At 46.4% G+C, this 27,921-nt stretch overlaps 1 pseudogene; it reads right to left on the bottom strand.

Annotated features, from left to right (window-relative positions):
* Positions 1-27,921, bottom strand: part of LOC134615244 (pepsin A-3-like) — a 135,990-nt pseudogene that overhangs the window by 101,165 nt on the left and 6,904 nt on the right.

Consider the following 27,921-nt stretch of genomic DNA (forward strand, 5'->3'; position numbering starts at 1 on the left):
GAGTGAGGCCAACTCTTTAATTACATTATCTCCCAAGTAAAGAAAATTTACAATATTTCAAACCAACAAAACATACATTATTATTAGTTAGAACTCCCGGAATATCAGGGATCGGTGCGCCCAGTCTGTCTAAATATCGCTCAGATCCGTTTGGTAGAATAGGAACGCCATTCGTGTGAAGTTTAGACTGGTCAACTACAAGGTGAAGCCCCAAAATAGTTCCAGAAGGTTTTATGCTTTGACCGGTCTTCTTTCAGGAGTATTCACCATTAAAATAACAAATGGAGGGGGCGGGGCCTGACCTGCAAACGGAGCGGCCGCATGGTGGAGGAGCTCCCGCTATGAAGGCTGCTTCTAAGGACCCACTAGCGAACCTGATGCCTCAAATGTTACCGGGGCATGCTGCCCAGGATGGGGACACCCCGGAGAAGCACCAGACACCAAAATCGAACGGATCCCGCACTCATGAAAACAAGGCGGTGGGTCTCGGCCTGTGGTGGGGGGAGACGGCCGCTCTCCTCACCCCTACGCCGGAGGTACCGAGACACTGCATACCCGCTCCCCCCCCCTTGGGACCGGTGGGGGTGATCCCGGTCCAACCCACCCAGATACCAGGGTCCCGACAAGCACGGGCAGCGGAGCCCCACAGGCAACCTCTGGCTACTCAGGCCTACAGATTGACAAAGGCCACGTGTGGCCACAACTACCAGACATTGTCAAAGCTGGAAGCTATATTCAAGGCCTTCTGGGTGAAAATAGAAAGCAGAAAGTAGCAGCCTGAAGCACCGGGGCACTCACCTAGTGAACTACCCGCATGGGCCTGCCACAGCCACGATGATTCCCGCCCGACTAAAACTACAAGATGGCGCCGACGGCGGAGAAGTTTCCCACAAGCACACAAACATACAAGACAACGCCGCACTGCGATGCCTAACCGAAGAAACCTGCGGGCTCCCCTCAGAACCAGCATGACACCAAGAACAGCAACACAACCAAAGGCGGGCAAGTTCACCTCACAGCACCGAGCCCAGACACTAATACAGAGAGCCCCAAAGCCACAGTCAGGGACACTTAATACCTGTAAGATCAATGTAAGGCTGCACAGCAACAGCCAGCAGAGACAGCGACTGAATCCAACAAAGCTGCATCTTGCGATACCCCAAGATTGCTTTTACCTGGCCGCTGCTACCATCATACGCCATTGTCCTTGGCCCACAAGACAGGCCTCCAGAGCCGGCATCGGCTGAACAGGGCGGACTGCACCCGAGACGGACAGGGCTCCTGCAGACCCACATGCAGAGAAGCAGCACGAGCTCGCCATACAGGCTAGAACTAATGTTCTGTTATTATTAACCCTTGCCCCTCTCTGCACCGAAATTGTTTAACGCTCCCAACAGACGCAAGGGGCATCGGATAAAATGGACGCTCTAGCCCAAACATCCAGCACATCCCCTGCAGAGACATTAAGCTGTTACTATATGTGTCACTTGTTTTATGCTCACACATATCCAGCTAGATCACAGAATGATCTGTTGAACCACAGGGCAATCACGCCTAGAGAGAATAGTGATGTTACTCAACAATATAGGCAAGTTTGAGCAATGCTATACACAATACGATGCCTCCTAGCTTTAACACTCCCAGCATAACGTTTCTATGCATTAGCTTATAACTAGATACTGCTCTGCTTCAAACCGTGTTCATACTATACCTTCTCTAGCATAGGTGATCTAGCAATGTTATGCAACTAACACCTTTATTTTATTTTATTATATTTAATCCCACTCTGCCAACCTCCTGATTAATTAAGCATGTAAAACATAAAAATTGTGCGAATTACTATGCCACTGTCTAACTTTTATGAAACCTGAAATACGCTGTTGTGGCGTCTGTTGATATATTGTGTTCATCTGCACAACAAAAATAAAGAATTAATAAAAAAATAAAAAAATAACAAATGGAACTTTAATATAATAGGGGTCCGTGTGCCTGGTGTTCAATAGTTTCTTTCATGCGAATGCTGCTCTGTATACGTTAAGGGGAACAAACATACGAAAGGCTTGAAGTCAGCAGTGTTCGCGTCGCCGAGTGTCCGATTCTAGTTCCATGCACTCGATGACCAAACACCACTGTCTGTTCATGAGCAAAGATGGCCGCCACGGCGTGTTCAGTCATATGAACGAACCATTGTGTGGAAATCTATTCACAAACCGGACTTTACATAGGACACGAGGTCATGCATTTAGACTGGAAGAAAGAAGATTTCGTCTAAGGCAAAGGAAAGGTTTTTTTACTGTAAGAACAATCAGGATGTGGAATTCTCTGCCTGAATAAGTGGTTTTATCAGAGTCCATACAGATGTTCAAACAGCTACTAGATGCATACTTGCAAAAACAGAATATTCAAGGATATAATCTTTCCAATGTAGGGTAATAACTGCTTGATCCATGGATAAATCTGACTGCCATTCTGGGGTCAAGAAGGAATTTTTTTTCCTAGCTTGTTGAAAATTGTGCTTCAAACTGTTTTTTTTTTTTTTGCCTTCTTTTGGATCAACAGCAAAAAAAAATGTGAGGAAGGCTGAACTTGATGGACGCAAGTCTCTTTTCAGCTATGTAACTATGTAACTATGTAACTATGTAACTATGTAACAACTGCCATCCATCTGACCACTTCGAATCTTGCGGTTTCTAAGTGTGAACACGATCAATTAGAGACACACAACTCTTTTGGGTTGTCTCACTGTTCGGTAGTTGGTTCGACTGTCGAACAATATGCCTCCAGTCTCTTCGGTAACCCCAAATTGTCGAACCAACTTAGTCTTGGATATGAATAGGTGGCTAGTTTTGTTACAATTGTCCACACCACTCTGGTGAAATAAGCCAAAATGAGAACTGTCTGCAAAGGTTGGTGTGCAGATCTGCCCAAGTGGCCAAGGCTCAACATTAAATGCTTTAGCATCGCCTCACTGCTGAGAGAAAGCAGGAGAACCACTGGGACGAGCTATGCCTGTGTCTAAATATTAATGGTGGGAGAGGGGATTTAATTCTAACTAGACATTTCTCTAAATCTGTAGACCATGCTATCGATTCTGCACAATGTACAGATGATATCACACACTCTTTAAAGTGATTCTAAGTTGTGTGTACCATGAACGGTGTACTTTTAATATCCTGATATATAGAAGGCGTATGCCTGAAGTTGTGGGAGGGATTTTAAGCCTATTTAAACCCAGCAAACCCCTTACTTACCTGTCTTCGACGATTTCGGAAATTCCTCCGAAATCTCTGACGTCATTTCCGCCTCGACACGAGTACACGTTCGTCAGCGTTCAGCAAGTTTCCAATCGTGAGTACTTTTCGGCAAACGCAGTTCGGATTTCGCATAGACGTTTACTTTCACGCTTCTGGGAAACTCTATGTCAAGTGAAATTATGTGTTTGTAGCATTTAAAAGCAATGTTGTGAACTGCAGCTCTGTTGAGGTTATATTTTATTACCTACCAGGGACTGATTATTGTATGTTTTACAAGTTATGACTTGGGCACAGAGTGCAAGGCACAACGATTTCATTCCTAATCATGCATAGCACCTTACTGACGCATAACAACCCATGCAACACCTATAACCATAGGGTACAGGGATTCACGCAACACAGGAGCGGCGCCCCACCTTTCGTACTCACTAGAGATGACGAGACCCTCTCACAACCACACAGCATTGGAGAGGTATTACCCCAGCAGGGCCCCACACACAACCCCGACTGTCTTAGAGCGGAACCTAAACTAACACAGGTCTACCACGACCAACTGCTATGCACTACGACCACGCACACATGAACAACACTGAATCACATCATCCAGCCTCAGCGCTATCCACGCACTCACGATGGCACTGAACCCCTACCCCATGGCAATCAACTGAACCACTAGTCCTCACCTTCATTTAATTAAACCATGCTATATTTAAATCATTGTTAGCATCTTATAACATAAAATGTCCTGTCAACCTTTATGCCATACCGAATGTTATATTCCTGAAATGGTCAGTCTTACTCTGGCATTGTATGTTAACACATTCTTCGCATGAAAAAATAAAGATTTAAAAAAAAAAAAAATGTAATGTGTTCTTGAAACCCATAAAATATTTTGCTAGAAATCTGCATCACACATTTCAAATAACCCAGGATGTATAGATTCCAATTGAACAGTTAGACCTGGGGAACGTGGACTTCACACTTCCATCGTATATCTGAAAACTTTACAATTTTCTTTTTCCCTTTTCATGATGGCAGAGGAATTCGTCTGTATACGGTCGTTGTGTTTCTTAAAGCTACATAACTATTTAGTGTTAGTCAGTCTGTTTCGTTTTTAATTGTCAGACATAAGGAAATAATTGGTCATCGACATACGTTGCTACAATTACGTAGTGTTCCCGTTTCAGTCTGGTTAGTAGATTCCTTTCTAAAAAGGACGTGAGTATAGATATTTCAGGCTAGGTCTCATTCATTGCCGCGGTTCAAGTACCTGGTTTTGTGCATTACATGATAGGTACAACTAGCACTCGTACATGGTTATTCGTCAAGTACACTTTTCATTATTTCTTAAAGCTTCCTTAACCAGTTAATGCTCAGCCTTTTTCATTGTATGCTTGTTTACGATATTTTCCGTCCAAATAAATAAAACGGCTAGTATATAGGTATACTGCATAATAAATACCAGTGGCTACATGGCCAGGGATTTCACTCGATACGTGTATCCGTTTCTCTCTCTCTCTCCTGTTATAACAATGTTTCTCTTCATCCGAAAGTACGGCATTTTTATATTAGTTGTGCGTTTCCTCTCCCTAAGCTGTATCACAGAAACATTAGGTCATTACTATTCGGGCAAAAGAAAAATCGTATTACATTACAAAACAAGGCCACGATATGGCACCACGAGCCCCGAGGGCCATACATACAATCATACACACATTCTAGTTCATACGTCCCGACCATCTGGACAGCGACATGCTCACAGGGCACACCAGTTTCGGTCAAACTGTACGATCCTAACTCATTACCACCCACGTTTCGTTCCGTGGTATGTCCTCTTTCACTAACTGACCTTCCCTCTTAGTTAGCAACGGCTGGCTGTCAGGTTCCTAGGTGTCCACTAGTTATTATTCCCCCTGGCTTCTTTGCCATAGGTTAGTGGTCCCGCAAGGCCAACACCCATCCTCATACTTGGAGGTACTACGCCCCTCGGGCCAAATCATAGCTAGCCGCCTCGCATTGTGGCATAGAGAGGGCCTCATCTGTCACTCCCATTCTATCTTATGTTTAACTTTCACCGAGAGGCCGACACCCCGCCACAACGTTCAGTGGCCACGCTACCCCCTCGCGCCAACGCATAGATAGAGCCTCTCAAGCCGCTTGGCAAATAGCAGGGCCTCACCTGTCACCAACCTAGAGTAATCGTTTCGCCGCATTGCGGCACTAGCTAGTCAGCCAGCACACACACACACACACTCACACACTCGCACTCCTAGTAAGCTGGGGGAGGGGCGGCATACTACAGACCCATCACGCATAATCACTATGTTTTAGATCCAATAACCAAATCAGGTATCCTAGCGCTTTATTTCCCGCTTTAGTTTCGATTGTGAGTTAAATACTCTTACAGTTATACAAACAGTATGGCAGACCTATCATACAAGGCTAATCCTAAGCTTTCAATACGTCATCACTTACGGGCTAAGGGTCTGCTAGATACTTAGATATAGCAGTACAAGATACCCAAATATATATATTACCCCAACTTGTCACTCGCTGGTGATCCTATCATACCACATACACTACGTGCCCAGGCCAAGCTAGTAGAAACCGAGGCCAGCGGTTCCTCCAACAATTTGTTCCAAGCATTTTGTCTTACATACATTCAGTTAAATATGTATGTTGGGTCTCACGTTACCTTTTACGTTCTGTGGTACAGGTTAGGCCTTGTATTGGACCATCGTCAGGTCCGCAAGACACTTGCGTACATACAGTGACTGCTTCCAGATTCATGCATTACAGATATACTATTTATTACATCGCAACCCATTGGGGGGCGTTTAGTACGTTGAGTTCTAAATTACCATATGTTGGCTCATACTATCACTTATTATCATGTCGAAGTCAGTTATACAAGCAATGCAGGATAAGCATTAGCAATCTAATAAGTCCGGGTAAACAGAATTCCCACTGGTTTCATATCAAACATCGAGGCATCACTCTGCCTTCATTACGACCAAACGAATACCATTCGAATCCTTAAACAACTAATAGGGACTTGTCTGCATGCTTCACAGGGTCCTCCATGCGCATTCAATTCATTCATCACGCATTTAACGTTGCACTCGTTTCACTTTATTTAAGTTCAAGAAGTCCATCAGGACTTACTTTCGGTCATGCTACATGTTTCGGTTTAAGAAGTAACACCATAAGCATCATATAATACAAACATTTACGATCCCAAGCCTACCAAGTAACTATTATAGGGTACTTACTACTCGAACATATATCTTTAAATTCAAACTAAAATCAAAGCTCCTTTTCAGGTTCCTCTCTTGTGCCCACATTTCCCTACGGTGACTCACGGCTTTGCATTCTATTATTCGGTTCGCATCACAACAGTTAGTTTCATTCGGTGCCTGTTACAGTCCTTTTTCGCTGTGGTTCGTTGCAGTTAATCACAAGTGTAGGGTTAACGCTCATCCACAAGAGGTTAACACCCTGCTGCGCGTAGTTAGTACAAGTCCACATGGCCCAAATCATAGGTAGGGCCTCTCTCAAACACAGGGCTAATGGCACGGCCTCAACTCTTATGGGATGGTCCTTATCTTCGCCTATTAGTTCCCATAGGCTAGCAGCTCTACCACACGAGAGATTCAATGGGCATCTGAGTTTTGCATAATTTAAACATATTACGTTTCCTCCCTCCTCACAGCATGCTACAAGAAATAGCTCCAGGTATCGTATTATCTTTATTTAACACTAACCCTGTCATCTCAAGTCTCCTGCAGTACCCCCCCGCCTTAGCCACTCCCGGAGTCCTGAAGTCGGACCTTGCTTACACGTAACGGTTAAGCTAAAAGAACACGCAGTCCAGAAATCCTCTACAGGTCAAAAAAGGTCTAAATCATGCCTTAAGTATGAGGTTTCCGCAGGTAAGATTTGTCTACTAATACTAAGCAGACGTACTCTACAGCTTACGATACGGGTAAGTATTGTATATGATTCATGATTATATGTGCGTTCCAATATAAATGGTTGCTTGTACAATTTTTGCCACATCTCTCAAACAGTTCATGCTATACATTCGCTCCTTGTTAAGTAGTCTTGGCCTCAATCCAATTTCCTTCTCGGGACATTCATTCCGTATTGGGGCCGCCACTGCAGCCTCAAGTTGTCAAGTTCCAACTCATGTTATGGAGAGGATGGGACGCTGGAAATCCTCGGCATGCAACCGGTACATTCCAAATCCAGAGAAAGAAATCAGGCTCGCTTTCTGTAATATGTCTAAATTATGTTGTTATGATAAATAAATGTCCTCTTTTGCAGGCCTAACCTCGCGTCGGTTTCGGCACACCTCAACCGACTCTTATTTATATAAGACTACACACACTTTAATGTGCGCCCCTTCCATAATCCCGGACACAAATATATAATATTTTTCTACAGAATGTTCGGGGAGTGTGCAGTTGGTAACTCACATTGTTTCTTTAAAACCTGACACACGTTTTTGGTTTTGTAGTATCTGGTAAAATTGAGTGCCCAGTTGTCAGGAAAAAGTAGGAAAATTCTGCAGTGGTTACTCTCTGGTGGGACTCGAAGCCCTCTCTCCCACATTGTGCCTCTGCACTGGCTTCACTGTGCCACTGTGGAACCTGCTCTTTGTGCTTTGAGTTAGTTATTTTGTAGTTAACACATATTTTTATAAACAGCAGATTTGCAGCTTTTGAAAACTGTTTTTAGATATATGCCTAATGGAAAATGACATCATTAAATGCATGCAAGTTTTCATTTGGGGGTATATATACTAAACAGTCATTTATTTATTTTATTTGGGCAGTGGAGTGCCCATTTAATAAATGCAATTATTCTCGATGGGAGACATTATTATGCTTGTCAGCCAGGAATTAATAGTTGCAATAGGTACGATTTTATCATATGGAAAGAGCCATTAGTTTTGATGTTAGTGGCAGACTATAACAGTCAGTAGTATGTCAGTAAAACGTGATGGTCACATGGAGGCAGTGATTACAGAAACATTTAATTACAGAATAATAGCTACTCACCGCATGCTGCACTGGAGCAGGAGGCTGACGGGACCCAGAGATCGGCTGATCCAGTATCAAACACTACTCGAAATTCCTGCGGAGGACTCCCAATACCAATAATCCCGAAATATTCATTCTGTTAAAGCAAGTGATAGAAAAATAAAATATTACATATTGATAAAAAGAATCATGGCTCTTTAATCGGAGATGATTTCTGCTGCAATGTCACTAGTAAACTGCTCATAAATAAGTCAAAAGATACTTATTTCATCTTGTCCCATCCCTCACCAAAATATAAAATATGATATAATCCGACCGGGTGTCTCCACCAACCGATGCTCCTAGTGCTCACCGAGGACTACAAGCACTCCACCCGGCATTACAGCTTGGCTGGGAACTCGACGTTCTCCAGCCACCATGCACCCAAGACCAGGATCCAGCTTCCAGTGGGCAGACCTATCCTAGTCCAGAGAGCGTAGCAAGAACAACTCTTAAAAGAGCTAGTGATTATAATCACAGGAAGTATAGAGATATAGCAAACCCCAGGTTGGATACAGCCGTTTCCCCCACACACGAGATGAGACTCTATGTTGAGGGTAAATGTAGAAAGTTGATGGAAGTGCACTCCACCCCTTGCCAAGGAATCCAGGGTGCTTCACTGGATATGTCCCAGTACCCAAATGGACCAAATATAATAGTAAAAATAGAAAAATGAATCCAGGAACTCCAAATGAATTCCAAGAAAAAGGCAATTTATTGGAACCAGCAGCTACAAAGCGACGTTTCAACCCCTAAGGGTCTTTATCAAGCTACTGAAACACACACACAAATGATGTTTGTGCTCATCTAGGCCCCTTGACATCCCTGATTTAGAAGCAGATGATTGGTGAGACAATTGTACTTTATTCAGATGTTTTATTTTGATGTCATTAATCCATTATTGTATCACATGTGTATTCACTGATTTAATATGTTATGCACCTATATATTGCATCATTTGTGTGTGTTTCAGTAGCTTGATAAAGACCCTTAGGGGTTGAAACGTCGCTTTGTAGCTGCTGGTTCCAATAAATTGCCTTTTTTCTTGGAATTCATTTGGAGTGCCTGGATTCATTTTTCTATTTCTTCTATGTTGAGGGTAAGCAGGAACTCCATTTTAATGGTGCCACACTGGCCTTTAATGCAACTCCCCAAGCAAGGTGTATGCCCACATGGACCTGGTTGGAGACAGGAACACAAAGCTTACAAACCAATCAGAACAGTAATTAAATGTACGACACTCCCATAACAAATATACAATCCCTCCTCTCTGCCTGGGAGATAATTAGGTCAGATATTGTATTAACCCAATTGTGACGAGAGCAATCTCGCCACATTGCATTGGAGAAGCCTGGTTGCCCGCCTGCTGCCTTTGGACTATGGCCCTGGGAGATTGGGCCCTTTAAAAACAGTATTTGGCCCTAACAGAGTGCATGTCACTCATTCTGGCCCTTTAAATACAGTGGGGTCATTCGGTACTTGCCCTGTGTGAGCGGTGATACCCCCAGATAGCTATGCCATGGAGCCTATTCATATAATGAAAGACTATGGGAAAGACTTTGGCTCCATGGCAATTGAACTGTATGTGTGTGGTCTGAGCACCATTCAATAATATGCGCTCAGACCTAAGCTATCTGGGGATATGTTGCATGTCTTTATTTTATGTAGTAAATGTAACCTTGTGTATTTTATTGTATTTTATGTCTTTTTGCAACCATGTGCTCAATGGAGTCTGCCTCTATCCCTGGATATAATTGGATTATTTTCCCATTGTCTCCAGGAAAGAGGGCTCTGTAAAACCGGTCTGAGCCAGATAGCCATGTGCCAGCCAGGGCCCAAAAGATACTTTTAGTAACTTTTGAACCCCTGGTCGGATTCATGCCATTTTTTAATATGTTGTTCCCCTGAATGGATTGATTGTCAATATGTAATTTTTATGTGAATGTGATGTATGGTTTTAGAGTTATGAAAGTTGGGTAGAAAGTAGGTTTAACTGTATGTATAATTGAGTTTCCTCTCAGGATAAGGGGAGGGAATCTGTGGGATGTAACTGTGATGTGATTGGTTGTTTTATCCCTCCCTGTGGGCGGTCCTGTATTTGCAACAACTGTAATAAAAACCAGGCTGGGTGTGCCAGCACCTCAGACCACTGCTTGACCCTCAACACAGAGCCTTGTCCCGTTCTTGGGGGGATTCACTGTATGCTGATAGAGACTGATTGCCAGGAGTGTAAGCCACTTGGGAGCTTTTCCTGTTTGTCTGTGTGGCGAAACCGACCTCGCCACCAGTCCTTGGAGGGGGCTGCTTGCCCGCCTCTTGCCTTTGGACTATGGACCAGACTTTATGTGAATGTGTTAATCCAAATAGCTATACCATGGAGCCTTTTCATATAATGAAAGACTATGGGAAAGACTTTAGCTCCATGGCAATTGAACTGTGTGAATAGGATCTGCGCGCTATTCGGGAGTTTTGTGCGCTCAGATCCCAGCTATCTGGGGATATGTGAAATGTCTGTGTGTTATGGATAAAAAGTAACTTTCTGTATTTTAAAGTGTTTTATGTCTTTCTGTAACCATGTGGTTAATGGAGTCTGTCTCTGTGCTGGAGATAATTGGATTACTTCTCCAGCACAGAGAAGGCTCTGTAAAAAACAGTCTGAGCTGGGAAGCTAGGGGTTTTAAAAGATACTTTACTAACTTTTGAACCCCTGGTCTGATCCATGCCATTTTTTAATATGTTGTTCCCCTGAATGGATTGATTGTGGATATGTGAATGTGATGTATGGTTTTAGAGTTATGAAAGTTGTGTAAAAGTATATTTTAAACTGTATGAATAATGGGATTATGTGTCACACTAAGGGGAGGGGATGTGTGGGAGGTAACATCTATGTCATTGGTTATTTTATGCCTCCCCCTGGGTGTGGCCTGTATGTGTACTCTTGTAATAAAAGCCAGGCTGGATGAGCCAGTCCAGAGTTCCTGTTTTACCCTCAAAGTCAAGTGTGGTCTCATTATTGGGGGAACGATTTAATGCATGCTGTTCCAGATTGAATACTAGGATTGAAAACCTATTCGTATGGTTCCTATTCAGTCTACAGCATTCAGAGGCTTGAGAGGATTTATATGCTTCTCAGATTCGGTGATTGTGGTATCTGCCAAAGTGCTTGGAGTCCTCAGGAAACGCTAGGAGCATCCTTTAACGGAGGTACTCAGTCGGGGTGCCAGGCGATTTGTTACAGTCTGCTAGCAGCTATTCGTGAGGTTCCAGTTCGGGAGCTTGGAGTGCTACCTTATTCCCTTGTATGCAGTTCGGGAGTTTGGTGCATTCACTTATATCCAATTCGTGAGTTTTGGTGATTCTACAGTAGCTGTGCCTGTCTTTGAAAAGGGGATTATCGCCTAAACGGATTTTAACCCCTTGTTTGCTGAAACGGTCCGTTACAATTGGTGGCAAGTGGCGGGATCGTTCCTACAGCCAGAAGGACAGCTACAGGAGACACCATTTCTGTGGATTTTACAATTTAAGGGCAACGCATGTCCCAGTACAGCGACCCTAAAAGCAACAGGATGGAACCAGCAGTGTTATACAAGGAGGAGGACCTGGATGGCCGGGATGCATTAAGGAAAGGCATCTGGTACCAGGCCCTGGATAATGTACAATACCAGCGGGGTGAGAGTCTCCCCAGTGAAGAGCAGTGGTTGCAGAAGCAAGTGGCTCTGCGGATGCCCTTCCTGGGAGAGCAGCCCCTGGAGGAATGGGTGAAGGAACTAGAGCACCGGGTATGGCAGGAGCTATGGCTGGAGGATGCCTACCAGGCGCTCTGGTGGTATATGGCACAGTATATACCCTGGACAGCCGAACATGACAAGCTAGAGGGAGAGGAGTTTGATGGTCCTGGCTTGTTATGGGAGTCCTTTGCAGAGCCTGGCTTTGGGAGCCCTGCGCAAACCAGACTTCAGGACATTTTCTATGAGAGGGAGGCTAGGCATGAGTGGGATGACCCCATGAGGTAGAGCAAGACCTGGCTCACCTAGCAACCCTGGAGTGGGAACTGGAGCAGGACTATCGAGATCTCTTCCACTCCATTGGGAAGGCTCAGCAGGACAGTAAGGTGACAGACCCATTCAGCTGGGCAGATATTGTAGAGTGTTACTGGGAAGGACCCCCGGTGGCCGGTAGAGATGGGACCGAGGTCTCTCCACTGGTCCTGCAGGGAATTGGGAGCCCAGTCTCCATTCCCCAGCGGCAGTGTGCAGTGCAGGGAGAGGAGAGCAGCGTCCTCCCTCCCCAGCGGCAGGCTGAGTTACAGGGGGCAGAGGTAGTTGTTCCTGCCCCCCAGCAGCAGAGTGATATGCCGGGAAGGCAGTGTGAAATGCAGAGAGAGGAGAGCAGCGTCCTCCCTCCCCAGCGGCAGACTGAGTTACAGGGGGCAGAGGTAGTTGTTCCTGCCCCCCAGCAGCAGCATGATTTTTGGGGAATTGGGAGCCCAGTCTCCATTCCCCAGCGGCCGAGTGATGTGCCGGGAATTGGGAGCCCAGTCTCCATTTCCCAGCGGACCAGTGATGTGCCGGGAATTGGGAGCCTAGTCTCCATTCCCCAGCGGCAGAGTGTCCAGCAGGGAATAGAGAGCCCAGTCTCCTTTCCCCAGCAGCAGGACACTGTTGGTCTCCCTCCACAGAGGATGGAAGCATGTATGGGAGAGGAGCTTGCTACCACCTCTCCCCAGTGACGGATCCGTGATGTGCAGGGAATAGAGAGCTCAGTCTCCTTTCCCCAGCGGCAGAGTGTTCTATCGGGAGAGGAGCCTGTTACCCCCTCTCCCCAGCGACAGCTTAGAGTATCCAAAGGGAAGACAGTCGGTCTCCCCCTCCGGCAGTGGAGCTGTGCAACAAAAGGGGAGACAGTCTGTCTCCAGCAACCAGGAATCAACCAGACTACTCCCGCGGTAGTACTGGCATCAGGGCAGAGTACCGCTGGTCTCTGCCCCCTCAGCAACCCACCAAGGCAGCCTACCAGTCCCCCACACAGCCGTGGTGAGGCACCTGGACCTGGACAAGTTTTCCCCTTACTCAGGTGTAGTAACCAGTTATTGTGGGTGGGCTGTATTACTGTTTGTGTTTTGTGGGTGGGCTGCTGGACTAACAAGGGCACTGACCGGCAGGAGGTCAGATACCCTGTTAGTCTGTTTGGAAAAGGGGAGAGATGTGACGAGAGCAATCTCGCCACATTGCATTGGAGAAGCCTGGTTGCCCGCCTGCTGCCTTTGGACTATGGCCCTGGGAGATTGGGCCCTTTAAAAACAGTATTCGGCCCTAACAGAGTGCATGTCACTCATTCTGGCCCTTTAAATACAGTGGGTTCATTCGGTACTTGTGCCCTGTGTGAGCGGTGATACCCCAGATAGCTATGCCATGGAGCCCATTCATATAATGAAAGACTATAGGAAAGACTTTAGCTCCATGGCAATTGAACTGTATGTGTGTGGTCTGAGCGCCATTCAATAATATGCGCTCAGACCTAAGCTATCTGGGGATATGTTGCATGTCTTTATTTTATGTAGTAAATGTATTCTTGTGTATTTTTTTGTATTTTATGTCTTTTTGCAACCATGTGCTCAATGGAGTCTGCCTCTATCCCTGGATATAATTGGATTATTTTCCCATTGTCTCCAGGATAGAGGGCTCTGTAAAACCGATTTGGGCCAGATAGCCATGTGCCAGCCATGGCCCAAAAGATACTTTACTAACTTCTGAACCCCTGGTCTGATCCATGCCATTTTTTAATATGTTGTTCCCCGGAATGGATTGATTGTGAATATGTAATTTTTATGTGAATGTGATGTATGGTTTTAGAGTTATAAAAGTTGGGTAGAAAGTGCCGTATATACTCGAGTATAAGCCGAGTTTTTCAGCACATTTTTTGTGCTGAAAAACCCCAACTCGGCTTATACTCGAGTCACTGTCTGTATTATGGCAATTTACATTGCCATAATACAGACTGGGGGCTGTGTGCGGTTACTTACCTCTCCTGCAGCTCCTGTCACCTCTCTCCTCCTCCGCGGCGGTCCGTTCAGCACCTCTGTCAGCTCCCAGTGTAAGTCTCGCGAGAGCCGCGGGGTCATAGTGCGGCTCTCGCGAGACTTACACTGTGAGCTGACAGAAGAGCTGCACGGAACGGCGCGGAGGAGAAGGGAGCTGACAGGAGCTGCAGGAGAGGTAAGTGCTCTCTGCCAGCCCCCCTCCCCTACCCACTGAACTGCCAATGCCACTGGACCACCAGGGAAGGAGAGCCCCCCTCCCTGCCATGTATCAAGCAGGGAGGGGGGACGAAAAAAAAAAATATTCATAATAATAATAAAATAATAATAAAAATAAATAATAATATAACAAAAACAAAATTAAAATAATAATAATAAAAAAAATATATAAAAAATGCCCACCCCCCACCAAGGCTCTGCATCACACACACACACACTGCACTCATACACACACACTGCACTCATACACACACACTGCACTCATACACACACACTGCATTCAAACACACACACTCCACTCCTACACACACTGCACTCCTATACACACACTGCACTCTTATACACACACACTGCATTCATTATATACACACACTGTAAATAAATATTCAATTAATATAATTTTTTTTAGGATCTAATTTTATTTAGAAATTTACCAGGAGCTGCTGCATTTCCCACCCTAGTCTTATACTCGAGTCAATAAGTTTTCCCAGTTTTTGGGGGTAAAATTAGGGGCTCGGCTTATATTCGGGTCGGCTTATACTCGAGTATATACGGTATGTTTAACTGTATGTATAATTGAGTTTCCTCTCAGGATAAGGGGAGGGAATCTGTGGGATGTAACTGTGATGTGATTGGTTGTTTTATCCCTCCCTGTGGGCGGTCCTGTATTTGCAACAACTGTAATAAAAAACAGGCTGGGTGTGCCAGCACCTCAGACCACTGCTTGACCCTCAACACGGAGCCTTGTCTCGTTCTTGGGGGGATTCACTGTATGCTGATAGAGACTGATTGCCAGGAGTGTAAGCCGCTTGGGAGCTTTTCCTGTTCGTCTGCTAGCAGCTATTCGTGAGGTTCCAGTTCGGGAGTTTGGAGTGCTACCTTATTCCCTTGTATGCAGTTCGGGAGTTTGGTGCATTCACTTATATCCAATTCGTGAGTTTTGGTGATTCTACAGTAGCTGTGCCTGTCTTTAAAAAGGGGATTATCAACCTAAACGGATTTTAACCCCTTGTTTGCTGAAACGGTCCGTTACACCAATTATCTCCAGGCAGAAAAAAACACATATTTTTATAAAGTCTCATAAGTACCCCAAAACTCAACACATCCTCTGGTAGCCCTGATCTGGGTGAACAACATATCCAAAAATCACCCAGATCAGAGCAGGGGTTCAGGAAATTACCGGAAGTCTCTTTTTGATCGACCGCAGGCATGGTTTCATGCCCAAAACAGTTCCACAGAATCAGGCTGTATGGCCGGTCTAATTTAAATAGTCAAAATACCGTTCAAATTACCGAACGTAACCATTCGTGAATGCAGTCAGAATATGTCCCTTGTTCGTGGGCTTCGACTCCCGTTCGAATAGCTGAAGTACCATGGAAGGTAACTGATCAGTGGTGTTTGTGCCATCATGTGTCCAATTTGAGTTCCATGAACTCGACGACCAAACACCGCTCATTGTACTCGAGGCTCATATCGACTGTTCGGGAGTTCGAAGTGCCACTTCAAAAGTTTTAATTTGTTCCACAACCAGAGTCTCTAACCCAAAGTTCACCACAGGGGCCATAGTCACAGAGCAGGAGGCTGGCAAACAGGCCCCTCTAAAAACCAATGGCAAAGTCACTTTCGCCACAGTCAATAATGATAGATCCACAGTCAGTGTAATACTCACTGCATTCTCTATAATGATAGATCCACAGTCAGTGTGACACTGTGGATCTATAATGATAGATCCACAGACAGTGTGACACTCACTGCACTCTCTATAATGATAGACCCACAGACAGTGTGACACTCACTGCACTCTCTATAATGATAGACCCACAGACAGTGTGACACTCACTGCACTCTCTATAATGATAGATCCACAGACAGTGTGACACTCACTGCACTCTCTATAGTGATAGATCCACAGACAGTGTGACACTCACTGCACTCTCTATATTTATAGATCCACAGACAGTGTGACACTCACTGCACTCTCTATCATGATAGATCCACAGACAGTGTGACACTCACTGCACTCTCTATAATGATAGATCCACAGACAGTGTGACACTCACTGCACATTCTATAATGATAGACCCACAGACAGTGTGACACTCACTGCACTCTCTATAGTGATAGACCCACAGACAGTGTGACACTCACTGCACTCTCTATCATGATAGATCCGCAGACAGTGTGACACTCACTGCACTCTCTATAATGATAGATCCACAGTCAGTGTGACACTCACTGCACTCTCTATAATGATAGATCCACAGTCAGTGTGGCACTCACTGCACTCTCTATAGTGATAGATCCACAGACAGTGTGACACTCACTGCACTCTCTATAATGATAGATCCACAGTCAGTGTGACACTCACTGCACTCTCTATAATGATAGATCCACAGACAGCTTGACACTCACTGCACTCTCTATAATGATAGATCCACAGACAGTGTGACACTCACTGCACTCTCTATAATGATAGATCCACAGTCAGTGTGACACTCACTGCACTCTCTATAATGATAGATCCACAGTCAGTGTGACACCGTGGATCTATAATGATAGATCCACAGACAGTGTGACACTCACTGCACTCTCTATAATGATAGACCCACAGACAGTGTGACACTCACTGCACTCTCTATAATGATAGACCCACAGACAGCTTGACACTCACTGCACTCTCTATAATGATAGATCCACAGACAGTGTGACACTCACTGCACTCTCTATAATGATAGACCCACAGACAGGGTGACACTCACTGCACTCTCTATAATGATAGACCCACAGACAGTGTGACACTCACTGCACTCTCTATAATGATAGACCCACAGACACTGTTGGAAACTCACTGCACTCTCTATAATGATAGATCCACAGTCAGTGTGACACTCACTGCACTCTCTATAGTGATAGACCCACAGACAGTGTGACACTCACTGCACTCTCTATCATGATAGATCCACAGACAGTGTGACACTCACTGCACTCTCTATAATGATAGATCCACAGACAGTGTGACACTCACTGCACTCTCTATAATGATAGATCCACAGTCAGTGTGACACTCACTGCACTCTCTATAGTGATAGATCCGCAGACAGTGTGACACTCACTGCACTCTCTATAATGATAGATCCAGAGACAGTGTGACACTCACTGCACTCTCTATAATGATAGACCCACAGACAGTGTGACACTCACTGCACTCTCTATAATGATAGATCCACAGACAGTGTGACACTCACTGCACTCTCTATAATGATAGATCCAGAGACAGTGTGACACTCACTGCACTCTCTATAATGATAGACCCACAGACAGTGTGACACTCACTGCACTCTCTATAATGATAGACCCACAGACAGTGTGACACTCACTGCACTCTCTATAATGATAGATCCACAGACAGTGTGACACTCACTGCACTCTCTATAATGATAGATCCACAGACAGTGTGACACTCACTGCACTCTCTATAGTGATAGATCCACAGACAGTGTGACACTCACTGCACTCTCTATAGTGATAGATCCACAGACAGTGTGACACTCACTGCACTCTCTATAATGATAGATCCACAGACAGTGTGACACTCACTGCACTCTCTATAATGATAGATCCACAGACAGTGTGACACTCACTGCACTCTCTATAATGATAGATCCGCAGACAGTGTGACACTCACTGCACTCTCTATAGTGATAGATCCACAGTCAGTGTGACACTCACTGCACTCTCTATAATGATAGATCCACAGACAGTGTGACACTCACTGCACTCTCTATAGTGATAGATCCACAGACAGTGTGACACTCACTGCACTCTCTATAATGATAGATCCACAGACAGTGTGACACTCACTGCACTCTCTATAGTGATAGATCCACAGACAGTGTGACACTCACTGCACTCTCTATAATGATAGATCCACAGACAGTGTGACACACTGCACTCTCTATAATGATAGAACCACAGACAGTGTGACACTCACTGCACTCTCTATAATGATAGATCCACAGACAGTGTGACACTCACTGCACTCTCTATAATGATAGATCCACAGACAGAGTGACACTCACTGCACTCTCTATAATGATAGATCCACAGTCAGTGTGACACTCACTGCACTCTATAATGATAGAACCACAGACAGTGTGACACTCACTGCACTCTCTATAATGATAGAACCACAGACAGTGTGACACTCACTGCACTCTCTAAAATGATAGATCCACAGACAGTGTGACACTCACTGCACTCTCTATAATGATAGATCCACAGACAGTGTGACACTCACTGCACTCTCTATAATGATAGATCCACAGACAGTGTGACACTCACTGCACTCTCTATAATGATAGATCCACAGACAGAGTGACACTCACTGCACTCTCTATAATGATAGATCCACAGTCAGTGTGACACTCACTGCACTCTATAATGATAGAACCACAGACAGTGTGACACTCACTGCACTCTCTATAATGATAGAACCACAGACAGTGTGACACTCACTGCACTCTCTAAAATGATAGATCCACAGACAGTGTGACACTCACTGCACTCTCTATAGTGATAGACCCACTGACAGTGTGACACTCACTGCACTCTCTATAGTGACAGACCCACAGTGACTTGCCCGCCTCTTGCCTTTGGACTATGGACCAGACTTTATGTGAATGTGTTAACCCAGATAGCTATGCCATGGAGCCCATTCGTGTAGTTAAAGACTTCGGCTCCATGGCAAGTGAACTGTGTGAATAGGATCTGCGCGCTATTCGGTAGTTTTGTGCGCTCAGATCCCAGCTATCTGGGGATATGTGAAATGTCTGTGTGTTATGTGTAAAAGGTGAATTTATGTATTTTAAAGTGTTTTACTGTCTTTGTGTCCCCATGTGCTCAATGGAGTCTGTCTCTGTGCTGGGAGGTAATTGGATTACTTCTCCAGGAGAGAAGGCTCTGTAAAACCGGTCTGAGCTGGAAAGCTAGGGGTTTTAAAAGATACTTTACTAACTTTTGAACCCCTGGTCTGATCCATGCCATTTTTTAATATGTTGTTCCCCTGAATGGATTGATTGTGGATATGTAATTTTATGTGAATGTGATGTATGGTTTTGAAGTTATAAATATTGTGTAAAAAGTATATTTTAAACTGTATGAATAATGGGATTATGTGTCACACTAAGGGGAGGGGATGTGTGGGTTGCACCCGTGATGCTTTTGGATATTTTACACCTCCCCTGTGGGCGGTCTTATATGTGTGAGATGGAAATAAAAGCCAGGCTGGATGTGCCAGTCCAGAGTTCTATTTTTACCCTCAACTTGAGTCCTGTCTCTTATTGGGGGAATCTGCTACAAGGGATTGCTATGCTAGGCATATTCCCTTGCTATAATCACTGAGCTCTTGTAAGAGCTTGTTCCTGCTTCGTTCTGAAGGGAGATAGCTGCAGCCTGCGGTGCTTATGGTGTCTGGTAGAGTGCCTGGAGTCCTTAGGAAGTGCTAGGAGCATCCATTAACGGAGGTACCCAGTCGGGGTGCCAGGCGATCCGTTACATTGGTGGCAAGCGGTGGGATGGCGTCCTAGTGCGAGGTAAAGCAGCTCAGAGACACCGTTTGGATTTACAAATTGAGGGCAACGCTAGCACTCGTGCAGCGCCCCTGGGAGCAGACAAGTATGGAAGGCTCTGGCTCTGGAGATGATTGGCTGGCCGAGGTGAGGCAGCGAGTGGCCGAGTATGGGGATGATATACCCATGGAGACACGCCGGGTGATCTGGAACCAGGTCATGGCCGAGCGAAACACAAGGCTGGGCCGAGAATTCCGGCTGGCAAAAGAGAGGAAGTATGCTCAGCAGCAGGAGCGTTACAGCAGCCGAGTAGAGGCTGCATCCGAGGAGGTTAGCCGTCTTTCCCTGAGGCGGCGGGAGGAACCCGAAGTGGGGGTCCTCATAGACTGGTCCTGTGAGGAACCACAACAGGCAGGTAGAGATGGGACCAAGGTCTCTCCACAGGGCCCACCGGGATGCTGGGCAGCCGGCCCAGATCCCCAGCAGCAGCCGGAGTTGCCAGGTGGGGAAGCAGGTGGCCCTTACTCACAAATGTTGAGGGGCCTCACGGATTGGTCCTGGGAAGACCCACAGATGGCAGGTGGAGATGGGACAGCGGCCTCTCTACCGGCCCTACAGGGATGCTGGGCAGTCGGCCCAGATCCCCAGCGGCAGTGTGCGTTACAGGGAGCTGAAGGTGGCATCCTTCCTCCCCAGCGGCAGTGTGTGTTACAGGGAGCTGAAGGTGTCATCCTTCCTCCCCAGCGGCAGTGTGTGTTACAGGGGGCTGAAGGTGCCGTCCTTGCTCCCCAGCGGCAGTCTAGCACACCAAGGGGAGACAGTAAGCCCCACAACAGTGCAGATGGGACCGCAGTCTCTGTACCTACACCACTGGGGATAAGGACAGTCTGTCCTGATCCCCAACAGCAAGACAAGGTATTGGAAGGGGAGGCAGTCAATTTCCCCCTCCAGCAGAGAGAGCGTCAGGGAGAGGAGCCTGTTACCCCCTCTCCCCAGCGGCAGATTACAGTGCAGAGAGAGGAGTGTGTTACCCCCTCTCTCCAGCGGCAACATAACCCACCAAGGGGAGATGTTAAGCCCCACAACAGTGTAGATGGGACTGTAGTCTCTGCATCTGCACCACCGGGGATAGGGACAGTCTGTCCTGTTTCCCAACAGCAAGCGAAGGTATTGGAAGGGGAGGCAGTATGTTTTCCCCTCCAGCAGAGAGAGCGTCAGGGAGAGGAGCCTGTTACCCCCTCTCCCCAGCGGCAGTTTACAGTGCAGAGAGAAGAACTTGTTACACCCTCTCTCCAGCGGCAGCCTAACCCACCAAGGGGAGATGTTAAGCCCCACAACAATGTAGATGGGACCGGAGTCTCTGCATCTACACCACCAGGGATAGGGACAGTCTGTCCTGTTTCCCAACAGCAAGCCAAGGTATTGGAAGGGGAGGCAGTCGGTTTTCCCCTCCAGCAGAGAGAGCATCAGGGAGAGGAGCCTGTTACACCCTCTCCCCAGCGGCAGTTTACAGTGCAGAGAGAGGAACTTGTTACACCCTCTCTCCAGCGGCAGCCTAACCCACCAAGGGGAGATGTTACACCCCCCCAACGATGCAGATGAGACCGTAGTCTCTGCACTTGCAGCACAAGGGGTAAGGATGGTCGGTCCTGTCCCCCAGCCACAGAGCGGTGTGTCCAGAGGGGAGACAGTCGGTCTCCCCCTCCAGCAACCTGTCAGGGTACCTGTAGTCTCTACCTCAGAGGAGGTGAGAGACTTAGACGTTTATCCTTCCAGAGGGGTTGTTTCTTCCGTTCCTCGCGGTCCTCTCGGCCATTTACAAGCCGACCGCGAGGGATCCACTTCCTTATATGACGCGACGCCCAGTAGTCGACGTCATGACGCCAACCCGGGTCGACCTGTCAGTCAAGTCCCGAGCACTAATCAGGACTCGTCGGGGGCGTGATTACCCTTTAGAATCAAGGTATAAAGTAAGGCTTTCGGCATCTGCTCATTGCCCTGTCGTGGTTCTAGCCTGTCTAGTCACTCAGTGCTCTTGTATTCTAGTTGTCTCTTTGGTTCTGACCCGGCTTGTTTGTACTACCCTGCTTACCTCTGTTACCCTTTGACTCGGCTTGTCTCTCGCTTACCTGTCCTCTCGTTCCCTCGACCTCGGCTTGTTCTTAGACCATTCTCTACTTACTCCTTACGTTAAGTCCGGCCATTCTAAGGTCCGGTATACGTACCTACCTCATGTTTGTACTCTGCGTGTTGGATCCCTGTCCCGATCCTGACATTACGACAGGGCCAATGGATCCTGCAGGTACAAACACTCAGGTTGGTCCTTCTGACTCTAGGTTCGACGCCATGGATTACAGAATGGACCAGATGGCTCTAGCACTACAGGTGTTACTATCTCGTTCTAGTAATCAACCAGCAGGGCCGGACTGGCCCACTGGGATACCGGGAAATTTCCCGGTGGGCCGTCGGCACCTGCAGACACGTGGGTCTGCTGGCGGCCGCTGGGGGAGGTCTGCTGGCGGCCGCTGGGGGAGGTCTGCTGGCGGCCGCTGGGGGAGGTCTGCTGGCGGCCGCATGTGAAGCTGTGCTGTGCTGGCTCTGCTCCCCAGCGTGCAGCTGAATGAGACCGGGGCCGGAATATGACGTCATATTCCGGTTATTCCGGTTGCGGTCTCATTCAGCAGCGCGCGAAGGCGGGAGAGCAGAGCCAGCACAGCACAGCTTCACATGCGGCCGCCAGCAGACCTCCCCCAGCGGCCGCCAGCAGACCTCCCCCAGCGGCCGCCAGCAGACCTCCCCCAGCGGCCGCCAGACTCCAGCACAAGTCCCCCAGCGGCCGCCAGCACAGTCAGCAGTCTGCACTGCACGCCCCCCTGGCAGCCAGGTAGGAGTAATGTGTGTTATGTAAGTAATGTGTGTTAATGTGTCTGTCTGTCTGTCTGTCTGTTTGTCTGTGTCATGGTGTCTGTCTGTATGGTGTGTGTCTGTCTGTCATGGTGTTTGTATGTGTGTGTCTGTCTGCCATGGTGTGTGTATGTGTGTCTGTCTGTCATGGTGTGTGTGTGTGTGTGTGTGTGTGTCTGTCTGTATGGTGTGTGTGTGTCTGTCTGTATGGTGTGTGTGTCTGTGTGTCCGTCATGGTGTGTGTGTGTGTGTGTGTGTGTCTGTCTGTCCGTCATGGTGTGTGTGTGTGTCTGTCCGTCATGGTGTGTGTGTGTCTGTCTGTCATGGGATGTGTGTCTGCCCGTCATGGTGTGTGTGTCATGGTATATGTGTGTGTCATGGTGTGTGTGTCTGTCTGTGTCATCGTGTGTGTGTCTGCCTGTGTCATGGTGTGTGTCTGTCTGTCTGTCATGGGATGTGTGTCTGCCCGTCATGGGGTGTGTGTCATGGTATATGTGTGTGTGTCATGGTGTGTGTCTGTGTCTGTCTGTCACAGTGTGTGTATGGTGTGTGTGTGTGTGTCTGTCTGTATGTTGTGTGCTGGCTGTCTGTATGTTGTGTGCGTGTCTGTCTGTGTCATGGTGTGTGTGTGTCTGCCTGTGTCATGGTGTGTGTGTCTGTCTGTCTGTCATGGGGTGTGTGTCTGCCCGTCATGGGGTGTGTGTCATGGGATGTGTGTGTGTGTCATGGTGTGTGTGTGTGTGTGTGTGTGTCTGTCTGTGTCATGGTGTGTGTGTGGTTCTGTCTGTGTCATGGTGTGTGTGTGTGTCTGTCCGTCATAGTGTGTGTATGGTGTGTGTGTCTGTCTGTATGTTGTGTGTGTGTGTGTCTGCCTGAGTCATGGTGTGTGTGTGTGTCTGTCTGTCATGGGATGTGTGTCTGCCCGTCATGGGGTGTGTGTCATGGTATATGTGTGTGTGTCATGGTGTGTGTGTGGTTCTGTCTGTGTCATGGTGTGTGTGTGTGTCATGGTATATGTGTGTTTTAAAAATAGTGTTTTTGCTCACCTTTTTTTCTCCCACGTAGCGTGCGGGTCTCCCCTCGACTTGCCCTGCCTCTATGACTAAGATCATCAAGCTTGATGATCTCAGCCAATCCAATGCTTTGCCATAGGATTGGCTGCAAAACACTACACCAATCAGCATCTCCTCATAGAGATGCATTGAATCAATGTATCTCTATGGGGAACGTTCAGCGCCTCCAGAGTGTGGAGGCCCTGAATGTAGGTGCACTAACACAGGAAGCACCTCTAGTGACCGTCTGAGTGACTGTCACTAGCGGTGTCACTTTGAAGCAATGTAAACACTGCCTTTTCTCTGAAAAGTCAGTGTTTACGTTGAAAACCTGTAGAGACATGCTATAGATATCAGTACCACTAGATTAAACTGTGTGTGTGCGTCTATATCAATCATCTGTCATCTGGGGTGGTAAGATATAGCCTTACATATTACATACGGCAATATATGGCGCAATGACTTATGGGGCTGGCATAACATTTTTTTCCAGGGCTGCTTTGTATCCCCAGTCCGGCCCTGTCAACCAGAGGAGATGCGTAATACTTCTATCTCTCCTGTGAGTTCAGGTCTAGAGGTAGCCACTGTAGGTGCTTCTGCCCGTATCACTCCACCTGTACGTTATGGTGGTTCTCCAGAGAAGTGTCGTGGTTTCTTAAACCAAATAGGTATCCATTTCGAATTACAACCCCGCTCCTATCCTACAGATAGGGCGAAGGTTGGATTTATTATCACATTACTTGTTGAGAAAGCTTTGAGATGGGCCAATCCATTGTGGGAAAATGATAATCCGTTAGTATATAATTATAATGCCTTTGTAGCTGCTTTCAGAAGAACTTTTGACCCTCCAGGTAGAAAGGTCAATGCAGCTAGATTACTGTTGCGCCTTAGACAAGATAACCGAACACTTGTGGATTATGCACTAGAGTTCAGGTCCTTGTCGGCAGAGGTTAAGTGGAATGAACAGGCTTATATAGATGTATTTTTAAACGGGTTATCAGACTTAATCCTTGACGAGGTTGCTACTAGAGAGCTTCCTGAAAATTTGGAGGATTTAATTTCTTTTATTTCTCGCATTGACGAACGTTTAAGAGAGAGGCAGAACACTCGAGAGAGAAACCGTAGACCTTCCCTTAAATCAGCTCCTTCATTTCAAAGTTCTGAATCCACAACCTCACTTTTTCCAGAACCTATGCAGATAGGCAATACTCGCCTCTCAGAAGAGGAGAGACAGTACAGGAGAAGGGAGGGGTTGTGTATGTACTGTGGAGTCAGAGGTCATTTACGCCTAAATTGTCCTAATCGCTCGGGAAACGCTCGCACCTAAATTTCTCTAGAGGACAGGCCTTGGGTGTTTCTATTTTGTCCTCTAATCTTAATTATAAAGATCACAGGCTTCTGCTACCCGTTTCTTTAACTTGGGAGAAGGGAGTACTAGAAACTATGGCATTGATTGATTCCGGAGCTGCTGAGAGCTTTAATCGACCAAGTTTTTGTTACCAAACACGCTATCCCATCCCAGTTAAGGGAGACACCCTTGGCCGTTGAGGCCATAGATGGTAGACCTTTAGTTGAGCCTGTTATTTTCCGTGAAACCATACCCGTTAAATTAACTGTTGGTATCTTACACGAGGAAGACATATCTTTATTGCTTATTTCTTCTCCTTCTGTTCACATAGTCCTGGGGTATCCTTGGTTAAAAAAACATAACCCTATTATTGATTGGGAATTAGGGGAGATAATCTCATGGGGTCAGGGTTGTCAGGACAGGTGCTTACGGACAGTGTCACCGCTTTGCGCAGTTAACACACCGATTAATTCTACCTACTCTACAGAGGCACAAATACCGCCCCTGTACCTGGATTTAAAGGCAGTATTTGACAAAAAGAATGCTGATACTTTACCTCCACACAGGTCTTTTGATTGTAAGATTAATCTACTACCTGGTACTATGCCCCCCAGGGGTAATGTATATCCTTTGTCCACTAAAGAGAACTTAGTCTTAGAGGAGTATATTCGTGAGAACCTTGAAAAAGGATTCATTAGGAGATCCTCCTCTCCTGCCGGGGCTGGGTTTTTTTTTTGTTAAAAAGAAGGATGGTACATTAAGACCTTGCATTGATTATCGAGGTTTGAACAAAATAACCATTAGAAATGCCTACCCAATTCCTTTGATTACCGAGCTCTTTGATCATCTAAAAGGCTCCAAGATTTTCACCAAGTTAGATCTCAGAGGGGCGTATAACTTGGTGAGAATTCAGCAGGGACACGAGTGGATGACGGCGTTCAATACCCGTTATGGGCACTATGAATACACAGTAATGCCTTTTGGTCTCTGTAATGCACCGGCAGTATTTCAGGACCTGATCAATGAAGTTCTTAGGGAATTTCAACATGACTGCTGAAGTCTACCAGCCCCCAGCACAGCCGTGGCGAGGCACCTGGACATGGACAAAGTTCTCCTCTACTCAGGTGTAGTAACCAGTTATTGTGGGTGGGCTGTACTGCTGTTTTTGTTTCGTGGGTGGGTTGCTGGACTAACCAGGGCACTGACCGTCAGGAGGTCAGATACCCTGTTAGTCTGGGGGGTAAAGGGGAGAAGTGTGGCGAAACCGACCTCGCCATGTGTCCTTGGAGGGGGCTGCTTGCCCGCCTCTTGCCTTTGGACTATGGACCAGACTTTATGTGAATGTGTTAACCCAGATAGTTATACCATTTGTGTAGTTAAAGACTTCGGCTCCATGGCAAGTGAACTGTGTGAATAGGATCTGCGCGCTATTCGGTAGTTTTGTGCGCTCAGATCCCAGCTATCTGGGGATATGTGAAATGTCTGTGTGTTATGTGCAAAAGGTGAATTTATGTATTTTAAAGTGTTTTACTGTCTTTGTGTCCCCATGTGCTCAATGGAGTCTGTCTCTGTGCTGGGAGGTAATTGGATTACTTCTCCAGGAGAGAAGGCTCTGTAAAACCGGTCTGAGCTGGAAAGCTAGGGGTTTTAAAAGATACTTTACTAACTTTTGAACCCCTGGTCTGATCCATGCCATTTTTTAATATGTTGTTCCCCTGAATGGATTGATTGTGGATATGTAATTTTATGTGAATGTGATGTATGGTTTTGAAGTTATAAATATTGTGTAAAAAGTATATTTTAAACTGTATGAATAATGGGATTATGTGTCACACTAAGGGGAGGGGATGTGTGGGTTGCACCCGTGATGCTATTGGATATTTTACACCTCCCCTGTGGGCGGTCTTATATGTGTGAGATGGAAATAAAAGCCAGGCTGGATGTGCCAGTCTAGAGTTCCTGTTTTACCCTCAAAGTGAAGTGTCGTCTCATTATTGGGGGAAGGATTTATTGCATGCTGTTCCAGTTGACTGCTAGGAGTGTAAGCCTAATCGTATGGTTCCTATTCAACGGTCTACCGCATTCCTATGCTTGAGAAGATTCATATGTTGCATCGGTTCGGTGATTGTGGTGTCTGCCAGAGTGCTTGGAGTCCTCAGGAAGCGCTAGGAGCATCCATTAACGGAGGTACCCAGTCGGGGTGCCAGGCGATCCGTTACACTCTCTATAATGATAGACCCACAGACAGTGTGACACTCACTGCACTCTCTATAATGATAGACCCACAGACAGTGTGACACTCACTGCACTCTCTATGATAGATCCACAGACAGTGTGACACTCACTGCACTCTCAATAATGATAGATCCACAGACAGTGTGACACTCACTGCACTCTCTATAATGATAGATCCACAGACAGTGTGATACTCACTGCACTCTCTATAATGATAGATC

This window comes from Pelobates fuscus, chromosome 6 (genome assembly GCF_036172605.1).
Source record: "Pelobates fuscus isolate aPelFus1 chromosome 6, aPelFus1.pri, whole genome shotgun sequence".
NCBI classification, from domain to species: domain Eukaryota; kingdom Metazoa; phylum Chordata; class Amphibia; order Anura; family Pelobatidae; genus Pelobates; species Pelobates fuscus.